The sequence below is a fragment of the Carassius gibelio genome, chromosome A9 (genome assembly GCF_023724105.1).
Source record: "Carassius gibelio isolate Cgi1373 ecotype wild population from Czech Republic chromosome A9, carGib1.2-hapl.c, whole genome shotgun sequence".
Classification (NCBI taxonomy): Eukaryota; Metazoa; Chordata; class Actinopteri; order Cypriniformes; family Cyprinidae; genus Carassius; species Carassius gibelio.
In genome coordinates, this window is record NC_068379.1 from 13,644,929 (window position 1) to 13,668,253 (window position 23,325).

Below are 23,325 nucleotides of genomic sequence, written 5' to 3' on the forward strand. Positions count from 1 at the left end.
CTCATCTCTCTCTATGCAATGAGTTTGACATTACGCCCCTTCCTCACCCCAAAGAGATCTGCACAGAAACATGCTTATGTAACAACACACACAGTGAAGAACAAATCTGTCTCCAAAGTCACTGCAGAAGTTTAAAGTGACCTAAAATATACTGAGTAAATCAAGACACCAAATGCAGGAATACAGGAGTTCATAGTTATATTGTCAAACTATGCATTTGCATTCACATAACAACCTTGCGATTACATAATAGTGTATATCTCCAACAGTATTCCAGAAACATTCAGAAACAGACTGCATCTCCCAGATGTATTGTTCAAAAGAGAGCTCATAATATGTGTGCTATTTCTATAATAAGACGTGATTAAATATTTTAATAACTTATGTATACAGAATGCTTATTGCTGTAATATGTACAATGTAAACAAGAGCTAAAAGGTGTTAACTTTTAAGACCCCAGATGCCTGGTTTTGTAGTGTATTCAAAGACTCCGGACGAAATGAGAAATACATGATCTCCCTGGGGAAAATATCTGAAATAATTAACATGGAAGACACACAAGTGCTAAATTTTAAGTTTCTGCAGTGTATAAATCGAGCAAAATCATTTTGCAGACACCAACAATGCAACAAAAACAGAAAAACAACAAAAAACTGTTAATGCAAAACAATAAATAAATACATGTTTCAATAAATACGTTGTAACAAGGAGTGTAGAATTTTATTAAGAGAATGGTCATACAGGTAGAAATCAGGAACGGCGTCAGGTGTGTTATCCAGAATCATTAACGGTAACAAGCAGAGATCGGGGCAGGCAGCAGCGAATCAGAGCTCCCTGCCTGCCCCAACCCCACCTCGGAGCCTCAAACCACATCACCGTTATGCTAATGCCTGCATACAGACCGCTCATTAAAGTTGCCAAACCAGTTTACAAACAGATTAAAGTGTGGTCAGAAGGATCATCAGAAGTTCTTCAAGACTGCTTTCACACAACTGACTGGGACATGTTTAAGCAGGCTGCCACATGCAATAACACCACTGACTTCCAGGAGTACTCAGACACTGTCACTGCCTACATCAACAAGTGTATTGCTGATGTAACAGTCACAAAAACCATCACTATCCTGGCCAACCAGAAGCCATGGATGACAAGGGAGGTCTACAGATTCCTGGAGACACGGAACACTGCCTTCAGAGTTGGAGATGAGGTGGGCCTGAGAACAGCTAGGGCCAACTTGTTCCGTGGCATCAGAGAGGATAAGAGACAGAACTCCAGGAGGATAGCTCATCAATTCAGCGACAGCAGAGACACTAGGAACCTGTGGCAGGGGATACAGACCATTACGGACTACAAGCCCCCACCACGGACCTGTGACAACAACATCTCTCTGCTGATTGAGCTGAACACCTTCTTCGCTCGTTTTGAGCAACAAAACAGCACCACTGCACAAAAGACACCACCTTCTCCAGGCGACCAGGTGATGACGCTGACCTCAGACAGCGTGAGGAGATCCTTCAGCAGGATCAATCCACGCAAAGCTCCGGGTCCTGACAACATCCCTGGGCGTGTACTGAAAGACTGTGCAGCAGAACTCACTGATGTCTTCACAGACATTTTCAACATCTCACTGAGTCAGGCTGTTGTTCCCACATGTTTCAAAACTACCACCATCATTCCAGTTCCGTAGAAGCCATCTCCATCCTGCTTCAATGACTACCGCCCTGTTGCACTTACCCCCATCCTCATGAAGTGCTTTGAATAGCTAGTCATGCACCACATCATGTCACATGTCACATTCAGCACCATCACACGGAACACTGGGGCCCCCCAAGGATGTGTGCTGAGCCCCCTCCTCTTCACTCTGCTGACCCATGACTGCACACCATCACACAACTCCAACCTCTTTATTAAGTTTGCAGATGACACAACTGTGGTGGGTCTCATTAGCAACAAAGATGAGACAAACTGCAAGTGGTGCAGTGACAACAATCTCTCTCTGAACGCGGAGAAGACAAAGGAGATTGTTGTAGACTTCAGGAGAGCACACACTCAGCACGTTCCTCTGACCATCAACGGTGCGACTGTGGAGAGAGTGAGCAGCACCAAGTTCCTGGGTGTGCACATCACAGAGGACCTCTCCTGGACTGAAAACACAGCAGCACTGGCCAAGAAATCACAACAGCGTCTCTACTTCCTCCACAAACTGAGAAGAGCCAGAGCCCCACCCCCCATCATGCACACCTTCTACAGAGGCACCATTGAGAGCATCCTGACGAGCTGAATCACTGTGTGGTATGGCACCTGCAACGCGTCCTGCCGAAAGACTCTGCAACGCATAGTGAGAGCAGCTGAGAAGATCATTGGTGTTTCTCTCCCCTCCCTCCAGGACATTTATGGAACATGTATCACCCGCAAAGCCCTCTGCATCACAGGTGATCCCACTCACCCATCACACAGCTTTTTCAGCCTGCTACCATCAGGGAGGAGATTGCGGAGTCTCCAGTCCAGGACCAGCAGACTGAAGGACAGCTTCATCCACCAGGCTGTGAGGAAGCTGAACTCACTCCCGAACTTGCACTAAAAATCTTTTATCTGCACTGTTGTTCACTTCATTGATTTGCACTATATCTGTCATTTGCCTTGCGCTGCTTTATTTAACTTTATTTTAAATTTTATTATATGCTTTTTTTACATTCCCTTATTGTATAGTTGTATCTATATTTTATATTTGATATAGATTTTTTAGGCTTTAATGTTAATGTTATCTGCATGCACCGGGGTCTGAGAGTAACGCAGTTTCGATTCTCTGTATGTATGTACTGTACATGTAGAAAATGACAATAAAGCAGACTTGAACAGAGTCAGTTACACAATCCAAGATCAGACAGGGGAAAAACAAACACAAGGGAAAACGCTCGGAATGGCTAGACAAGCTAAACAAGACTTTGCAGTGAATGAGAGTGATTGTGCTGCTTTTATGTGTGTGTAAATGAGGTGCAGGTGTGGCAAGGAAATTGGCTGATGAATGAGGTGCAGGTGTGGCAAGGTGATTGTGATGCAGTGACTCATTGGGAATGTAGTTTGGGTGTAGTGCAACAGTATGAGAGGTGCAAGTGTCCAAGTGACATCTGGTGGTTGATGGGTGGAATGACCTTTGTGGAGTGCCCTCTACTGAAGTTCATGGGCACTCCGTCTAATGATCGTGACATAAGTAAACAAATTAATTAAAAGTTTTGAATGCATTGAATTAATAAATAAAAATTACTAAAATTAATAAGTCAATATATCAATAAGTTAACAAATAAATTAGTCAAATTAATAATACAAAAAATAAATTAATTTGCAATAAACATTTTGAAAGAGTCAATAAATCAATAAATAAGAAAGTGTCAATAAATAAGTATGGTCAATAACTTGATTGATAGAATGATTGATGCTAATTAAAACATATGATTAATGAACCACATTCAGACCAACAAACAGTCAAACAACAACAACAACAACAACAACAGCAATCCCTTGAATCAGAAGATTAAATAACATATGTCCTACATTAATAAATGCAATGCAAGCATTTAGAAAAAAAATCCTGTACAAATAGTGCTTTAAATATGTCATTATATGAATCCCACCATACAGGGTTAAAAGATATATATGTGCATAGATTTGAAAATTATGCATAGAGTTTCCATTCATCCCATAGCCAAATTGGAGATCAGGGTAAACCTGCATGGATCTTATAACACATTCTGAGGATAAATTAAAGCTCTTTCTGTGGGGCTGCAGCATATCATTTAGGGGTAATGAGAAGGCTCAGGGAAGGCAATTAACATTTAAAATGAGAATCAGCTCATTGGAAATGGCAGTGATGCCACGGGCCCCTGTGTGCTGTGAGACTTAGCAAATATTTGACAAATTATGGACAATAAGAACAAAAGTGAGGGTCACGAACGTCCCATTGTCTCTACAAACTGTGAATTAATTTTTACATTTTATATTTGAGATTTTAGTCAGTGTGTCTGAAGGTTCCTAAACGAAGTCTTTGTGAAGCACATTCATCTGAGAGAGGACCAGATTTGATGCACTCATGCTGTTTAGCCTCATCCTGTGCTGTCTGCTACACGAGTCCAACAAGCACAATGTAGATTACAGAGAAAATACAGGATTACAAACTAAAATGGAAACTGCAACTACTACAAACTACTGTAGTACAGAAGTGAAATATTTATGTTCTCTGTTATCTACATTGTGCAGTGTTCTCACAGAAATTAATACAATTTATGATTCTGTATATTTTTCAATGCAATATTATTAAGCACATAAAATAGGCTACGGATTTTTCACATTACAACATTTGAAGCAAAAACTATTTGAAAATCTGAAAAAATAAGGGTTACAGATACTCAACAGGAATTGGAAGTTACCATAATAACATTTATTATAAAGCAAATCAATATTTTAATATTTTAAATGAATCATTATGTATGAAAATATTTATTTTTATAAAAAGTAATTACAATATGTTATGGTGAAATACATAGCTTACTTCTACAGAACTATATTAATTCAATAAGCAACCTGAGGCTGTACATTGATTTTAAGTTAAAAAAAAAAAAACACACTAATGTTCAATAAACACTCCATTTATTTTATTTGTATTGATGTAAATGTATTATTCATGATTATTGAAATAAACCGTTCTTTCATATTAATTATTGTAGCTGCAGGCCATTCACACACTGTAAAACCTGACAAGTAAACTTAACTCAAACCGTTTGAGTAAACAGATTGCCTTGATTTAAACCCTGTAAGTTTTAAAACTTTGCATTCAAATAATTAAGTGATTAACTAAGTGCTGATTGAGAATTAGTGATGAACAGCTGCTGCTAACAAACAGAATCACTGAAGAAAAGAGAAACACAAGAACTACTACAACTGACTTCAGACACAGCCTTAGATGAAATCAACTGAAATAAAATACATGAAATCTCTCAAGATCTGATTAAACAACCCCACAAACAGCATCACCAGCTCCACTTATTAATAACCAGACTGACTTTATTTCTGTCAGACGTCTACAGAAGATCTTATTGAGAATGAACTAAGGTTTAGATGTTGATTTATTGTTTCATTTGAAGTAACCATGTTAGAGATCAGTGTTTGCTTTAGTTGGGCTCTTGACCCTTGATTTCTGTCTTAGTCTTTTCTCTGGCTGTTATAACCGTGTGTTTCTAAAACACTTTCGTTGTAACTCAAAAGCCCAGAAGAAATAAGTGTTAACCTGTACCTAGGTGTAGGTTGTTATACTTTATATTGGTGATGATTATCATCAATTATTGAACTGTATGGAGTCTAATCTCTGATGAAATAGGTGTTGTGTAATTTGATTGATTATAGTAAAAGTGATTCTAAGAGCCAGTGGTTCTGTAATAATCAGTTAATACAAAGACTTTCCAAACAGTTTGGTCTTCTATGGTGTCAGTTAGTCACACACAGACATCAATAATCAGCATATGAACCTCAACAATGGTGACCATAAAATAAAAAAAAAAAAAATGCTGCAGAGCATGCTGGGAGCCATGGATGAGTTTTGTACTACAACCCAGCATGCATTGCAGCATGTTTTTTTCGTCACCATTGTAGAGGTTCATATTCTGATTATTGATGTCTGTGTTTGACCAGTTACTGGCATAGAAGACAAATGTATGTGTACAAAATGTTTAGAAAGTCATTTTTATATTAACTGATTATCACAGAATCACTGGCTCTTAGTGTCATTTTTACTAGAATCGCTTCTACTAATTACACAACACCTACTTCATCAGAGATTAGACTCCATACAGATCGATAATTGATGATTATCATCACCAATATAAAGTATAACAACCTACACCTAGGTACAGGTTAACACCTGACGGCTTTTCTTCTGGGCTTTTGAGTTACAACAAATGTGTTTCAGAAACACACGGTTATAACAGCCAGAGAAAAGACTAAGAGAGAAATCAAGGGTTAAGAGCCCAACTAAAGCAAACACTGATCTCTAACATGGTTACTTCAAATGAAACAATAAATCAACATCTAAACCTTAGTTCATTCTCAATAAGATCTTCTGTAGACGTCTGACAGAAATAAAGTCAGTCTTGTTATTAATAAGTGGAGCTGGTGATGCTGTATGAGGGTTTGTTTAATCAGATCTTGAGAGATTTCATGTATTTTATTTCTGTTGATTTCATCTAAGTCTGTGTATGAAGTCAGTTGTAGTAGTTCTTGTGTTTCTCTTTTCTTGATTCTGTTTGTTAACAGCAGCTGTTCATCACTAATTCTCAATCAGCACTTAGTTAATCACTTAGTTACTTAATTGCAATGTATATCTTCTTTCAATGAACTCAACTGAATTAAGTTCAGAGTACTCATAACTGTTAGTTTTTTCAACTTAAATGGTTTAAGGCAATCGGTTTCCTCAAACGGTTTGAGTTAACATAACTTGTCAGGTTTGAGTGAGGCTGTGTCTGAAGTCAGCTGTTGTTCCTTTCTCTCTTTTCTTCAGTAATTATGTTTGTTAACAGCAGGTGTTCATCACTAAAGCTCAATTAATCACTTAATCACTTAATTGCAATGTATATCTTCTTTCAGTGAACTCAACTGAATGAAGTTCAGAGTACTCATAACTGTTAGTTTTTTCAACTTAAATGGTTTAAGGCAATTGGTTTCCTCAAATGGTTTGAGTTAACATAACTTAAGGATATCTGTTTACTCAAACCGTTTGAGTTAAGTTTACTTGTCGGGTATTACAGTCAAGGCAATCGGTTTACTCAAACGATTTGAGTTAAGTTAACTTGTCGGGTTTTACAGTGCAGTTGCAAAGCAACACACCAACTTGTCACAATAATATAGAATGTGCAGTCACAGGTGTGAGTTTATAGTCATTTTACAATTCAGCTTTGAAATGTGACTCATTTAATCAGAATTTTTACATTAGGAACTACCCGTTTTATAAAGCATAATTTAACAACCTCAGAGCTCATGGTGGATCTGTCTCCAAAGTTTTATACTTTCTTCAGTTTGTCTATGAAGATTCTGAATTAGTTTTTTTTTTTTTTACTGTTGCAGCAGGCCTATATTGTCTTGAGGCACAAACTCTCTCTATCTTACATACATGTCTCATAGAGACTGTAGATTTGTTTCAGAACATTTTTGTACAGGTAGAGCAATCCAGCCAAGAGCCTAGCCTTGTATTTCACAGCCTGTCCTTCACCACTCAAGTCTGAAGGACACATGATATCCTGTGAATGGCCAATCAATCAATCAATCATCAATCTCTTACAGAGGAACAACCTCTCATGATTACTCATCTCATGCTCAGTGTCATACTAGCCAGACTAGAGGTGTTTCTCAATGTCAAGGAAGGAGCCAGTATTTCGAGGATGCTACGTCATCGACATCCGTCAAAGGACTGTTCCAATGATGAGGATCCTCAGAATTTCAACCAAGGACTGAGTCCTTCGTTCAAAGAATATCCCATACACAGGAAAGGATGCATATGTGTATCCTTCGCGCTCTCAAATCACCCACAATCCTATGCGCGCAGCTTTGCTATCTAACGTTAGTTAAAAAAACTCAAGAATGTTGAACGTTAACGTAGTCGGAGCGTTAACGGTTTTTATTTACGTTACCAAACATTTGTTATAACTGTAGTAAATATAAGTAAAGTTTGACGTTTAAATGCCAGTACAAATTACTACCATATTGATATTGTAAATTATACAAATACAAATGGTTTACTGAACCGGACCTGTCATTTAACAATTGGTTGCATCATCGGCATTTCTTTTATAAATAACTAGTTAAGTTGTCCAAAGTAATTTAATGATACCATTCACAGCGTTATTCAAACTGACCTTTTCACTGACGTAATGATGCAATTACGTGCACTTGCTAGGCTGTTCCATTTAAGTGTTCTCCGTATGCTAAAGAGGAGTCTCACCAAGCCTCTGAAGGAAGTGACTCCGAAGGATCAGTCCTACCAAGGAAGTATCCTTGACATTGAGAAACGCCTTAGGGCTCTGCTCCAAAACCTAGTTCGCTGATTCGCTGCCTACCGTCTACATAAGCAGCTGCTTTCTAAGGCAGAAACATCAAAGAACCTAATAAATTATGTTACTACTCATCAAAGGCAGCACTCCATATATGTTAGAATGTTGCTAAGCTAATGCAACTTATTGGAAAAACGTGACTCTACCTACTGTACATTATTGCAAAACTCCAAAAAACACACCCTTGCATACAATTCACTGCAGTTTCCAATTGAAATAAACACTAGCGGCAGTAAAACACCAACAATTTTTACTCCCTTTTAGACAAATAATAACTACGAGGCAGATAAGTGGCTAGCAAAGATATATTTTCATACCATTTCTTATGTCCTCCATACACTTTTACAATAGTGCATGTGTTGTAAACTAAGACATCTTGATGTTTGTATCACATACTGTAAGGAAGTGAATGTAAACTTGCTCAGTAGCTCACCTGGTACAGCACTGCACTTGTGATGGAGAGCACAATTAAAGCAAGGCTGCTTCAGTAAAAAAACATTTTTATATCACGTTTACTTTTGTTTACTCCATCGGTTAGGTTTATGGTAGGGTTTAGTGAAAGTGCTATGTTGTTTTCCCTAAATGTGATTGAGCATTAATCTTTTAGCACAACTTATATTTCTTTTAAACAGCCACAATACAAACAATCAGATTTATCAGACTTATGTTCAAATGTTTCACTTTTGAAACTGAATACACTTTTAGCATCACTCACTGTAACCTGATCCAAATTCTGCTAACATTTACTCACCCTTGTGTTGTTCCAAACCTGAATGAGTTTCTTTCTTTTGTGAAACAATTTTTGGATGAACTAATCCATTAAGTAAAATAATCAATTTATAATTTAACTGTACTTTAAATCTAGAAGTTTCAGTATTGAACGAAATGTATAAATTCATAATACACATTTTTTCTCCCTAATTCACTATGTTGGATTTACTTTTTACCTGAGCACAAGCTATACATCTCAGATTTGTATTCTACTCAAAGGGAAAATGCAATGTTACCTTTGAATTTGAATCTTATGAGACAGAAAATCTTTTAAGATGCTTTAGAACAGGGATAGGCAACTTCGGTCCTGGAGGGCCACTGTTCTACAGAGTTTAGCTCCAACCCTAATTAAACACACCTGAACAAGGCAATCAGTGTTTTTGGGATTACTAGATAGATACAGGAAGGTGAGTTTTTATGAGGGCTGAAGCTAAACTCTGCAGGATAGTGGCCCTCCAAGACAGCCTAACCCTGCTTTAGAGAGATGCTTTGAGAGCTTTTATAATATCTTTCAGCTCATTTGGTTTGGGAACAGGGCAGTAGTCACTAATCTATATATTTTTTTATTTTTTATTTTGCATTTTAGAAGATTTTTGCAGTAAAAATAAATAAATAAATGCTACTTAAAAAAAAAAAAAACATAAATAATAATAATTGTAAAAATTCTGCGCAAAATTATCTTCTAATGAAAATGTTTCGCAATCAAAAGAAAAAATACCAGAAAATAAAATACTTAATATTATTCAAAGTGGCACTGAAAGATGTTGATTGACAGCCAGTTAGTTTAGCATAATTTGGTGTGTGCAATAGCCAATCCCAATCTCACCAGTTGCCACATTTGAATGGGAAGATACACCCATCCATGATTGGAGAATTCCCTTGTGAGAGAAAGGCAGTGGAGTTTAGAGTTATGGAGGTAAAGGTGGGGAGATGGGGGAGCAAAGCAACATTTACAAAGAGAGAGAGACAGCTTTCTTTTCCATTTCTGCCCTGCCTAAAATCGTCTGGGCAATGTAAAACTGTAGCATGTCTGTTCTAGTAAACCTCAAACTCGGCTATCCTTTTTCATTGCCGCCCTCAAACAGTGAACTGACAAATGTGATCTTTTGTCAAGAACAAGAAGCTTTGTTACAGAAGTTCCACAAGCAAAAATAATTTGCTTAAAAGCTGCAGGAGCATTTTGGGTTGTAAGGCACATTCTGAAGCGTGAATACAATTGCATCCAATTCAGATCTAATGTGGCTGCCTGAAGAAAAAGGTTAACAGTGCCGTTGCCAATGTAACATCGTATCTGCTACAATGAGAGCACAGGAACTGTGGCACACCTTTCAGATAGCGCAACCAGTTTAACAAACAGTCATTGTTTGACTGAAATAAGAAAGCCCTTTTTTTACCATTTGTACATACAAAGGGTCACTAATTATTTCAATTCAGGTCTTTACCATAAAAGCAATTCTGGAAGAATCTCCATGGGTATCCATAAAAATGTGAATGCACTATATCATAAAAATGAGGCTGTGATAGAATTATGACCACATCAGTTAAGAAAAGTTAATTCAATCTTTTTGTTTCAAAGATGATCAGTGGTGCTGTTTTGGTTGTTGTTGCTCGACAGTTTTGAGGTATTACACAGGCAACGATAACCTATACCGTACATAGCGGTCAGGGAATCCTCCTTTATCACAGCACAAAGAAAGCAATGGCTTTCTTGAGCTGCCTTCAGATCCATTTCATGATGGGTGTACAAAACAGATCAGGAAAAAACAAGCCAGAGAGTGATGCAATATTTCCTATGAGGCAGTTGTATAATGGCCTGGATCTCGGCTGTGATAGATTTTTTCTTTGATGGAGCGTAAAGAAAATTTCCACGCTATCAGGAATCCATCTGTAAGCGCAAACAATGGCAAGATGGGTCTCCACCTAGTTTATTTGTTTCGCGTTTGTTCTTCATTCCTGGTGGGTAATAGTTTGCAGAGAAATGTCATTGACTAAAACAGACAAACATTTAAGCCAAGAGATGCCTTGACTGTAAAACAGTCTCTGAAGCCACTGCTATTGATTTCTTGTCCAGGCTGCACAAACAGAGGGCCAAGGGAGACTACCATCTTTATCAGTGCCTTCCATCTCCACTCTGACTGATAGGTTTGGTCATGAGCCCCGGGTAACTGTTTTGTCCTCTACATACATGGGTGACGCTAAATCCCCACAGCATTGTTTACTTATATGGCCATGTCATGAGCTAGCAGCGGTTCTTATGGTTCTGAACACATGGACTGATACAGTCTCACCAAGCAATAGGGCGATGGCAACAAAAAGCAACTCAGAAGGACAGCCGGTATTTAAAAATGTCAGCCTCACTAAAAGGATGATTTCTCGCCTTGAAAGTTTTGCAATTAAAGGTCAAGCTGTTTAATACTCTGTTATATGGTGCCGTTAGACTTTATATCCGCGAGAAGTGTGTGAGTAATATCATAAAAGTCACAATGAAAATGAACTTTGATTAGCTTTTGACTGAAGAAGTACTTTATAGAATACTTCAGCCAGACTCTTGCCATTTTGTATATCTTTGCTTTATCTCTCAGTATACTTGTGCATGACAAAGACATGATACTACATTTTTCCTATCTACTATTTCATTTAAAAATACAATTCACACATACAATGACTAAAATACACACTTTCTTTCTAAGATGAGCATATGATTTAATTAAAGGAAAACAATTTGTTGTTTATTTTAATTTAATATTCAGTCAGGTTCTTAAGGGCCATAAAGTATATAACGATGGAGAATTATTTTTTAGTAGTTATTATTATTATTATTATTATTATTTATTGTTATTTTTTATTATTATTTAATTGAAATTAAATAATTATTAAAGTTAGTATTATTTATTATAACAAAATAATTCAATTCAATTCTATTATATATATATAAAATAAATATAAATGGCTTCACTTCTAGTTAATGAAAAATGTCTTCATGATAATGATTAAGACGTGAACACATCTGATTAAGGTGTAAACAATTTTTTTTTTACTATATTTTGTACTCAATGGTTACACCACTTTACATTTTACAGTCAATAAATAAGCTTCTGTAAACACACACACACACACACACACACACACACACGTATACGTGTACAGTATATACCAAATGTTCAAGTATGAAAGCATACTTGGCACATTTGTTAAGCTAGAATTAGTTTCCCCTTTTCGTTATCGTGGACACATGTGTCATTGATCTACATTTACAAGAACACTTCTATTCATATTAGTTGGCCATCAAGTTAACTTGTAATAACTGACATCACATTTACCCAAACAAGCTCATGATGCAATAATTAAATTTGACAGTATGGTGTCATACACACTAAATTATGAGAAATGAACCTGATCATTTACAAACATCCATCAAGGCATCATCCGTACCATTAAATAAACCTTGAAGTAATTTTTTGAGACATATCCATCTCTGAGGAGAACACTTAATGAAGACTGAACCAGAGAGAACTGTCAACATGAGGAGAAGTAGTTCTCTCAATTCTTCACGTGAGAGGCATCTCCTGGGCCCCGCAGAGAGCTGTCAAGCACTTGAGGAGCACACGCAGTGCAAAAAATAACTCAATTTGTAAAGAGAAGTCATCAGGCGAATACAATAAAATAAATATATAAAAGGGAGACACAGGGCATATGGAATGAGACACCTGTTTCCAGTTGAATACATAGTGACAGGTAAAGAGAGGTGGCCCTCTCTGAGGAACAAGGCTTTCAAATGGCTATACGATGACAGGGCAGATACAGCTTGGAATCTCTACCCTGCAAGCAATTCCCAATAAATCTAATAAATTAAGGAGGATAAAGACAATAATTGTGTTATTATTTATACGCAAGTAAAATATATTTGGCTACGTTTAATGTAATGTTATATGTTTCATGATACTGTCAAAAATATTTTGATCATGTTAAAAATGACCTCTCTAGTAAGGAATTTGTATATGAAGTGTCATTGTAGCCCACATACATTTTTTTATGTTTGAACAGACATTGTAACATATATTATTAACATATGACACAATCTACCGGTCGACCGATATATCGACCGATAATTAGTATTTTTTTTTTATTATTTGCATTATTTTGATTCATTTTCAAAGGATTTATTTCTAATTTAGTAAACATTTTGCAAAATAAATAGAAATATCATTACATGTGTTATTTACTTCACTATTCACTTATTTACTGATTCAGATTAAATAGTGTGGTGTGGTATAAAATGTGATGTGATCGTCCAGCCTGCTCTCAAAGATAACGGCATTGGCCATCAAAAAACTGAGCACTGAACAAGTTCCAAAACTTACAAACCTTTTTGGTCCACAGAAAACTGAATTCATGGAATTAATAGAGTAATTTTATTGGCTTAAACAGGAGCTATATAATAGTATATTGTGGATAAAATATTTGATATTTAGTAACATTTACATATTTATAAAGGGTTTATAAAGATTTGTGACTAAAGCCGTATATACATAAATAAATACTTTACAATACAATACACATCTATTTTGTACAAGTGCAAATGTTAGGTACACATACTGTACCTACAAAAACTAATGAGATCAGGCTATTATAACAACTTCTAACAACATATTTAACTAATTTACAATTCGATTAACAGTGAAAATATGTAACTTTAGAACCAATTTGTTTATACTTAAAACTTTAAAGCATGACTAAACTTACATTTTAAATATTCACAGTGTAATTTACAACTGAAGGGACAGGAGTTCAAGTTTTTAGCATCAGCCGATCCTGAATACCAAAATGGCACGTGCCGTTCAACTGTTATGACACACAAAATATACTCCACTGCGTTTTACGATGTTATTGACTAACCTTAATAGTCCAATTGATTCTGTTCTCTAGGGTCATCACATAAAACTACTCAATTAAAAACACAAATTAAAAAAGGCCGACTGTCTAGGGGCGAAATTGCTCTCATGCTTGGCTAAATCAATCTGTTTACTGTACACTCCCACAAGCATTTTGTGAAATAACAAAGTTAACAATGAAGCCTCATCTCCCTATTGAAAATGCACTAAACACTGTTCATACGTGCCACAAAGCAGCATCAGTTCTACTGAGAAAACATAACAAATCTAATTACACTGGATCACAGGCATCTGACATACCGAAGCTGGTCAGAAGTTTCAATTTAAGCTCTAGATTTGATGACAGAGAAATCTGTTTAGACTGATTTCATTGCGCCTATTATTGATCCTGAGCTGGAGTTTATGGGATGAAAGCAGAGAATGCCTCAGTTCTCGTTTCTCATCCCACTCATCACACTCACACAAACAATGCTCTGTTTAATCATACCTCAAGTAAAAAATATTTTGTCTAATCATAATATTCATGAGGCCTCAGTCGACTGTGTGGGAATGACCTTGGCTTCATCACTCAGAGGGCTCAGAGAGTCAGGCAATATCAAAGGGGACCCAGACCCAGAGATTTGGGGCAGAGACATCACCCCCATCCGTCACAGGCCCCGCTGTGGAACCAACTCTCTGGGGAAGAAATTAGACATTATTGCGTTTCTTAAGCTGCAGGTCTAATCCTCTGTGACTGCTGCCATGTTGCTGGAATCATGGGATGTGGGGAGAGTGTGTGCATGAGACATCTGACAGTGATTAATTGCAAGAAACAAAAATGGCAAAAGAGACAGGTACAGTATATATCGAAAGCAAAGCAAAATATTTAATTTAAGTCTTGCCCAAATGTATTCATCATCTCTGACCAATGAGAAAGCTCTACTGACATTCCCCTGTCTGATCCAGTTTGCGATCGGCTTCGCTCTTAGAAATACCAATGCACTGGCAAGGGTTGAGGCACACCTGGTTTTTTTTCGACTCCCAAGAGGGTCAGAAAGATAAGAAAGCAAGCTAAAGTGGCAATGCAAGCACATTAGAAGCTGCTTTAATGCAAACTGTATATGACCTTCAGCCGAATCTACACAGAAACTGCATTTATAGTGACATGCTGATATGGGCAGAATTTAAAATATAATAGTTAAAACATCTACTGACACTCTTGTCAATGGCTAATAACAAATATTCGCAATCATTAAATTAAGTTAGTTTTTAAATCAATGAATACAAAGTCTATTATGCTCACCAAAGCTGCATTTATTTGTATTGTAATAGTTATTTGTGAAATAGTATTACAATCTAAAATAACAGAATAACTGAATACATTTTAAAATGTAATTTATTCATCTGAGGTAAAGCTGAATTTCCAGCAGCCATTATCCCAGTCTTCAGTGTCACATGATCCTTCAGAAATCATTATAATATGCTGATTTCCTGCCTGAGAAATTTCTTATTTTCAATGTTGAACATTTTTTGGAAACCGTGATACATTTCCCCTCCATTATTATCTGATTAATATAGAAAAAAAAAGAACAGCATATATTGAAAAAGAAATCTTTGTTACATTATAAATTATACATATATTATAAATAAATTATAAATATATATCTTACTGACCTCGAACTTTTGTATGCGATAACATTTTAAAAGGCCTTGCTTCAATCCAAATATAGAGAATACTATATTTTAAACATATTTTATCTAATATGTAAAGATAGCTTTTTTATTATTTGATGACGGGGCAGAGATGAAAAATACAGTGGAACTGCAAATTTGTCACATGCTAATTAATCAATCTACAGTACTCACTCCCCAGGTGGACAGAGCTCAGATTGAAGCCATTATTAATGGGGAGAATTCCTCATTCACACCACCAATTTATTCTGTGGTGTCTCCCCCATCTGTCAATTTATAGGACTCAGGAGTGTACCTGAGACCATGGAGAATGCTCAGCCTTCTCTGCCTCTCAGATTGTGCAGAGCAAGCACAACCGGCAGGGCACTTTCAGAGGCGAATTTACATTATTTATGAGAAATCCACTGGAACCCCTATTCTTAATTATTTTCCAGATCTCCATAAAATGGACGTGCCATATCTGCTGTGTTTTAAATAGCAAGTGTCAAACAGAAGAGCACCAGTGAAAAGGCGATAAAGAGTGCACTTCAATTCAATTCTGGCTTTATAGCTGATTGAGCATGTTTACTCATCAATATCGCAATCTGGGATGTCTTATAATATGTTTAGGGCAAAATTGCACCAAAAATGTCTCTGCTATTTCCTAGGTTATTTCTTCTATCCAATCACAAAACATATAAGCTATTATTGTCCAGCACCTCACAGGCCATAAATGGTAGGTTAAATTAGGAGACTTTGGTAAAGCTCATTCAGTATAGCCTTGGGTAACAAACAAGAAAATGAAAAGAAAATAAAGAAATTATGTTCTTTTCTGTGTACAATACTTAAAGTTCATTCTGTTCAAGGCAGTTAAAGGATAGAGAGATGTAGAAAACAAAAAAATGGCTTTCATGTAAACAATTTTTAAAGCATGTTAATAAACGCCTTCACAGGCATTCAAAGATTTGATGCCATGGACCTTGCAAACTTTGACAAATTCAGACTCACCAGAAGCACTGATTGTAGAAGTCTAGTGCATTTTCTCTTGGTATTTTGCAAGATTGTATCCCATGGCAGAATTCCATCCTGTTTGTAATCTAAACTGATTCTACCGGTTGAAAGAATGGATACTCTATTCAGTGCCCATTTAGAAATCCTACAAAATCACTTTATGACATGATCTTTGTACTGTAAGTATACAAATACAATTCATTCATGTTTATGTTATGATACATACCCTAAATAGTCAAAATAACAGTTCTTGTTTTATTATTATTATTATTATTATTATTATTATTATTATTAATATTATTATTATTAAATTACCAGTTAGCACAGCAACTTTGCATACTATTAACACAGTCCCTTTATAGCAACTCGTCACTCGGTGACCATCTTTGAAATGCCTCTTGGGCATGCAAGTGCAGGTCCTATCTCTTTGAATGGGGAAACATCAAATTCACCAAGCTGTTAAAACTGTTCACCAAGCTTACAATTAAATTTCATATTTGAAGTCACCAATGAAATCTGATAACAACTGAATAATGAATGTTGTTTCTTTTGCTCAAATAGCATTAAATTGGCTTATTTTTTTTCAGGCTACATTAGCCAGTGCACATGCGCAGTCCTAAGTGCGTGTCTCAGAAGGCTAAAGGTTTCTATAGCAACCAGGAATTCTAACACAGCTTCAGTGATTTACTGATTTACTTGATTGGATCTTTTATGCAGAAGGCAGGGCTTCCTTCAATAGAGCGGCCATATTGAGCATTGCATTTTTCCCCATTCAAAACCAATGACATGTTTTGGGAGTGACATGTCTCGGGTATTCTAAAGTATTTACTATATATTAACCAGCTTGCCTGTTGTGGATTAGCATGCTTTCTTAACATACCACCAGGATTTGCACAAGGACACTACCATTTTTTAACTGTATATATTTGCAGCTAACACTGCAAAAAGCAAAAAACAAACAAACAACAACAAAAAAATAAAATAAAAAATAAATAAATAAATAAATAAAAAAACTGTGAAATTAGCTAAATTATTAAGAAGATACTGCACTGATTTGTTTGAAAAGGCATTACAACGGGCCCCCTGTCATGGTTCTGGGGGGAATGATTCTGCAAGGTGATACAATGTTGCACAACACCAGCAGACTAATAAAAGCCTGTGGTCATTGCGAAGCAGGCAGCCAATCAGAATTCTGAGAAGTTCTTCATTTGTTTTCTATGCAATATTGATCACAGAAAAATATAGGGGCAACATGGAGACCAAAATAAAAAATAAAATAAAAAATACAGAAACTCAATGCTAGAGTGGCACATAAACTGTACTGTAACACCATCAGCAGGTACGCCTGTGAACATCATGAAAACCGCAGTGCAACCCTCACAGACACACAACATCTTTAGTTTCTGACTTCGTTACTATTACATGGAGTAATTTTACCACTATGGATGATGTCTTATACTAACTGTGGAAGCGTTCGGTAAAAACAAATATTTAGTTATCAATGAGCAACACATTGGAGGCTATTTCCCCAGGCACAGTCTTTAAATAATGTCCTGGCTTGGAGTCAGAGTGTAAAATAATCAGACAGTCCTTAAACAGTGTTGGCAGAATGATTTATTCCCACTTTGGTGCCCAGATTAGGTTTTTAATGTATTTACCGGATTGCATCCCCATAGTGAAAACCAAACGTGCTACTGCCATGTGACCATAAATTAATTGTAATATTTGACAAATCAAATATACTTAGCCGGTAGACCTGGCTGCGGGAGAGAAGATTTATGAGACATTATAAAATTTGTGTGCAGCGAAGGTTGACTAAATACACCTCTGTGCTCCTCTTCGGGGGATGGGAGACCTCCAGGAGCCTGAGGTCATGTGTGGTGGCATGTGCAGTGTTCAGAGCAGCTGGAATACAAGAACCAGCTTTGAAAAACAGCCACATCAGCCTGCTGAAATGATAACTGACGATGCGGGCGGCACAGAGCAATGTTACAGCCTGATCTTTATTGACATTGTTGGGACTACACTCTGCACCCATTTATGATATGGATGTTAAAGATTACATTTAAAAATACAATTATAATATCTACTACTGTTCATAAAACATTTAATGCATATTGCACAAATTGCACACAATTCTTGGAAATGTATCAGTCTATCATGAAACAAAGTGATACTGTATTTCATAGTAAGGTTCAGTTTGTTAACATTTGTTAGTTCATGATTTCTACATATTTTAATATGTTTAAATGCTCAATTTGTTTAAATGAACATTAAAAGGATAGCTCACTCCAAAATACTGTAAAAACATGTCATAATTTATTCCTTCTTCAGACTTACTTTCTTCTGAAAAAATAAATACAAATAATATAATAATAATAATAATAATAATAATAATAATAATAATAATAATATATATATATATATATATATATATATATATATATATATATATATATATATATATGTGCAAGCTTTTATTAGACAGAGACGTGGTCATAACAGGCATGAGTCAAATACTGGCAAACAAAGGGCAAGACACAAGAATAATCCTAGGACAAGCGTGGGTCTTCGATGAGCTAACAATATCCAGAGTAGAGAAGAGGGGTACTGTAATCCAGTAACCAGAGCAAACGGGTCAGAACACTAGAAAGTACTTGTTACACAGTAATATATATATGAATCTATAAGGTTTGGCACAATTTATAACAATTAGATGTAGTGACAAGCCTGATTACTATTTGGTGATGTACATCTCTGCCACTGTTAAATGATGCATAAACAACAGGATTTAAAAACCACAAAATAAATAAACGACAAATCTTCAAACACAGGTGTATGATCTGGTATAATCTGCCTCTTATAAAAAACCTGTACCAATGGGCAGTTCTTAGTCAGATTGTCCTACAAAAGTAACTGTCAATAGTCAAGAGTTTGGCTTTGTGAGACTGCTTAAACTCAACTACTGCCATACATATCCCACCAATTTCTAGCTTTGCCGTGAACTTCACCATATTCAAATGTATCGACACATTCATAAAACATGAGACAAAATCAAGGAATAATCTATCTTTTAGCAGCTTGGTAAAGGTTTTGCGTACCAATAGCAGTAAAAGCAGGCTCATAGAGTTGATATATAGATAGCTAGGTGACTCTTCACGAGATGATGGAGCTGTATTAGAAGCCATTATTAATCAAGTAAATGACCATGTGAGAGCTGCCCTTTAAATTCCAAGCCTGTTCCATGGGAATTGATGGTTATTAATATTTAACACATACACGTGTAGTGTCACAAATCGATCTGTTCAACCAATTACTCCACATTTACTCAACTGGTGGTCAAGCAGAGATGCTGCTCACATATATTGCTGACATCACCAAAAACCACTGAGGGAAAGATTTATGCATACAGGTGCTGTTATGTTGAAGTTTTTCATTTCTGCCTTGCAGCGGCTGGGTCAGAATGCCATTGCCATTTCTCTGAGCTTTCGTTTAGAGCTAATATAAAGGGTATAAAGCTCATTGTCAGGATCCTGGCGGTGTAGAGAAACAAGCATTAGTCCTGGAATAAGGTGTGTGCAGACAGGGCTGTTGTTAAACCGATATTTCCACTTATAAATATGCATGAAGCCGCAGTGTTCATGGAAAGCAATAAGGCAGCGTCATCACAGAGCTCACCTCAGCATCACATTCCCTATTAATTCACTCTGACACCCAGAGCCCTTGACCCAGCCACTGTGAAGGTGAGAGAAGGAAGGAGTGAGATGGGAGGAGGAAAAGAGACAAAGTTGTATTTCCCTGTCATCCTTGCTAAAAACAACAACTTAAAATCTAAGATCTAAGAGGAGTTTTGGGCACTTTTCAGATGGTAAAGCTTCTTAATCAAGCTAACCTCAGTTGTGGTATTCAGGGTTGAAGAGAGTGTTGGTCATTCAATCCCCCCACCGACAATCACTGCCAGTACCGAGACTCGAACCTGCAACCTTTGGGTTACAAATCGGACTCTCCAACCATTAGGCCACCACTACCCCGACTAGCAGTCTACAAACTGCCCAAACTACGAGTCCAGACTAGCTTAAACTAGCTAAAACCACCTTTGGATGGTTTAAACATTTTTTTTTTTTTTTTTCAGGAATCCTCACCTTCCAAAATCCAGAAGGTGCTAACAATAAGAAAAGTACCACAAAGTACCATAGCATTGCCACATTGTTTCAACATGTACAACAGGAGCTTTACCAAGCCAAAATGTTGTAATGTTGCAAATATGGTAGATTCAGAACTATATAATTTTACATTTTTCAGTAATTAGTCTAAGAATGCTAATAAATCCAACTCAGATGTTATCTTAACTGTTATTACCCAGCAATATAAGTAATTTTGATTATCTTCCTATTCCACATAAATCTGTCTTTCCTGGACAGTTCACTCATGCTCTAACAGATAGCTTAAATAATAACATTGAAAATCATTAGCAGATTAACTCTAAATAAATGTCTCGATAAGAACACCTGACTCAGCACTAATGACTCTGTCTAAATAGAAGATAAAGGCTTATGGATAATTACTCGGTATTGGAAAAGTCTTTAAACGGGCTGTGTAGTAGAGGAACTGTCATGTCTTAATGAACTGTACATTCAATAATGTGCTGTCGAATGGATTTGAGTAACAGTCAACATGTATAGGGAAGTGCTTTGAGTACCATTAGAACGTATGTTGATGGTATGACAAGCAGTACACCTTTGAAAGTTTCTGTTTATGTCTCTTTATTAGTAATATACAGCACGCAAACATCAATAACCACTTTCACAAACAAAACTCTTGAAATTGCCTAGAATTAAAAAAAGAAAAGAAAAAGAAAATTGGCAGATGCCAGTAGTTTCCAGGTTGAAAACAGTTATATGAACATAAATTAATAAAAAATGAATTGCAAACTAATTTAATAATCAATAGAAATATAATATATAAATCAATAAATAATATTATATAATATTTATATTAATTTTATGTCACAAAAATGACGCACACACAAGATTAAAAGAAGGACCACAGTTTCAGCTAAAAATCTTCTTTACAGTTCTATCGGTATCTACATCTTGGATGACCAGTTGGTGGGTAAAAAAGAAATTAGGGTGTTGCTTTCTGTCATCACTAGCTGAAGAACCGATAATATGAAGATAAATGCCTTTATTCTTATATGTGCTCACTGGCTTTCACTTTTGTTTGCACATAGCTTCAGTATGTAGAAGTAGAAAATCATTATGTGTGAAAGTTATTTGTGGTTCAGAACAGGAACAATACTTCACACAATATCATTACTTACTGTGAGGCTCATATTAGAAATAATGAAAGCAAGCACCGGTGAGCTGGTTAAGCCTGTGGTAATGGCAGCTGTGTAGATAAAAAGGAGGCACATGCTTTTTTAGCTTCCTTGTTGAGAGGATTAACCTTTACCCAGCTGTTTGTTACAGCGACTACTCAGCCAAACACACACCTGAGAGAGAACCACCACATGGTTCCTCTGGGTGCTCTGGTCCACACCCACCGTCTCTGAGCTCTAGGTGGGGGGGTTCAGATCTGGATAAATACTGAGGCAGAGAGGAGCTTAGTGTACTTCTATAGTGCAAGTGCACTCTGTTGACTGTCTGTTAGGGGTGTGTGAATGTACGGAGTATTTAAAGAGTGTTTACATGCTTTTACTCCATTATCACAACTGCTGCAGAGCCTCTCCATTGTTAAGTGAGCATGAGGGGCTGACAGAGAGCTTCTTCTGAATGTGTCTCGAGTGTTTAAGAGGTATTGTCATGTGCAGACTGTTATTCACCTCTCAGAACTTACTATGTATGCACTGCTAGGGTGTTTTAACTCTTTGAAATGGTCCTATTGCAGAAATAAAACATTAATGTCGTGAGAAAAAAATGTTTTTTTCTTTCTTTTTCTCTCTTTTGAAATTAGAGAATTCGGTGCATGTATACTCTGATATTTATAAAAAAGCTTCACAAAAGAAACTCCAAAGAAAACAAGCATGGTCATGACATCAAAACAATGAACTAATTTATGCTGAATGATTTGCAGAAAAAAATCCAATTCCATTTATTTCTAATAAAAATGTAGTCAATTAAAAAAAAAAAAAAAAAAAATACATCACCACATTTGCTTGTTTCTAAGTGTGCATAGTTTTGTTATTATATATCAAAACAACCATAAAATAATACTACTATTTATACATTCTTATTCTTATTCTTAGTATTTTATAATTTATTACTTTTTATCGTTCATCATTTGTTTTAAAGTACAATCTCATTTTCAAATCCTAAACCATCAAGCTTTTATTTTGGCCAAAATCGGCAGCCCTGCATGATATGCATATTTTCATATCAATATTTGACAACTTGGCCTGTTCATGGATGAATGACAGTGTAAAATACAGCAATATGGTAGACTAGCCAGTTGTAACAGAGGGCATTTCCATAAAGGGGCAGTTCTAGCACTTCTTTCCAAGACTGTGAGTCATCATAGTCTTGTGGTATGTGTTATAATGAACTAAGCAAAAATGCAACTGAACTCAACTACCAACAAATTGTCCCTTACTTGTATGGAAAAAAGCTGAATTTACATTATGATAACACTGTTTGAGTGTCATGGGAAAACCCCAACCAAAAAAAAAAAAAAAAGAAAAAAACGTAATAATAAAACCTGACTGAAGTCTTTATTGTAATGATTACTGAAATGTCTTCAGACCGAATTTTGTACTTTTGAATTATGAACTGAAGCAAGAACATACATTATTAATGCCTCTATTGTCACTATTCCAGAATATTAAGAATGCTAAAAGTCCTGCATTTATTCAGCACTGGACAACACAAGGCTAAACTGCACCTTATCTATGCGTCTGATGGCATATTTTCTGA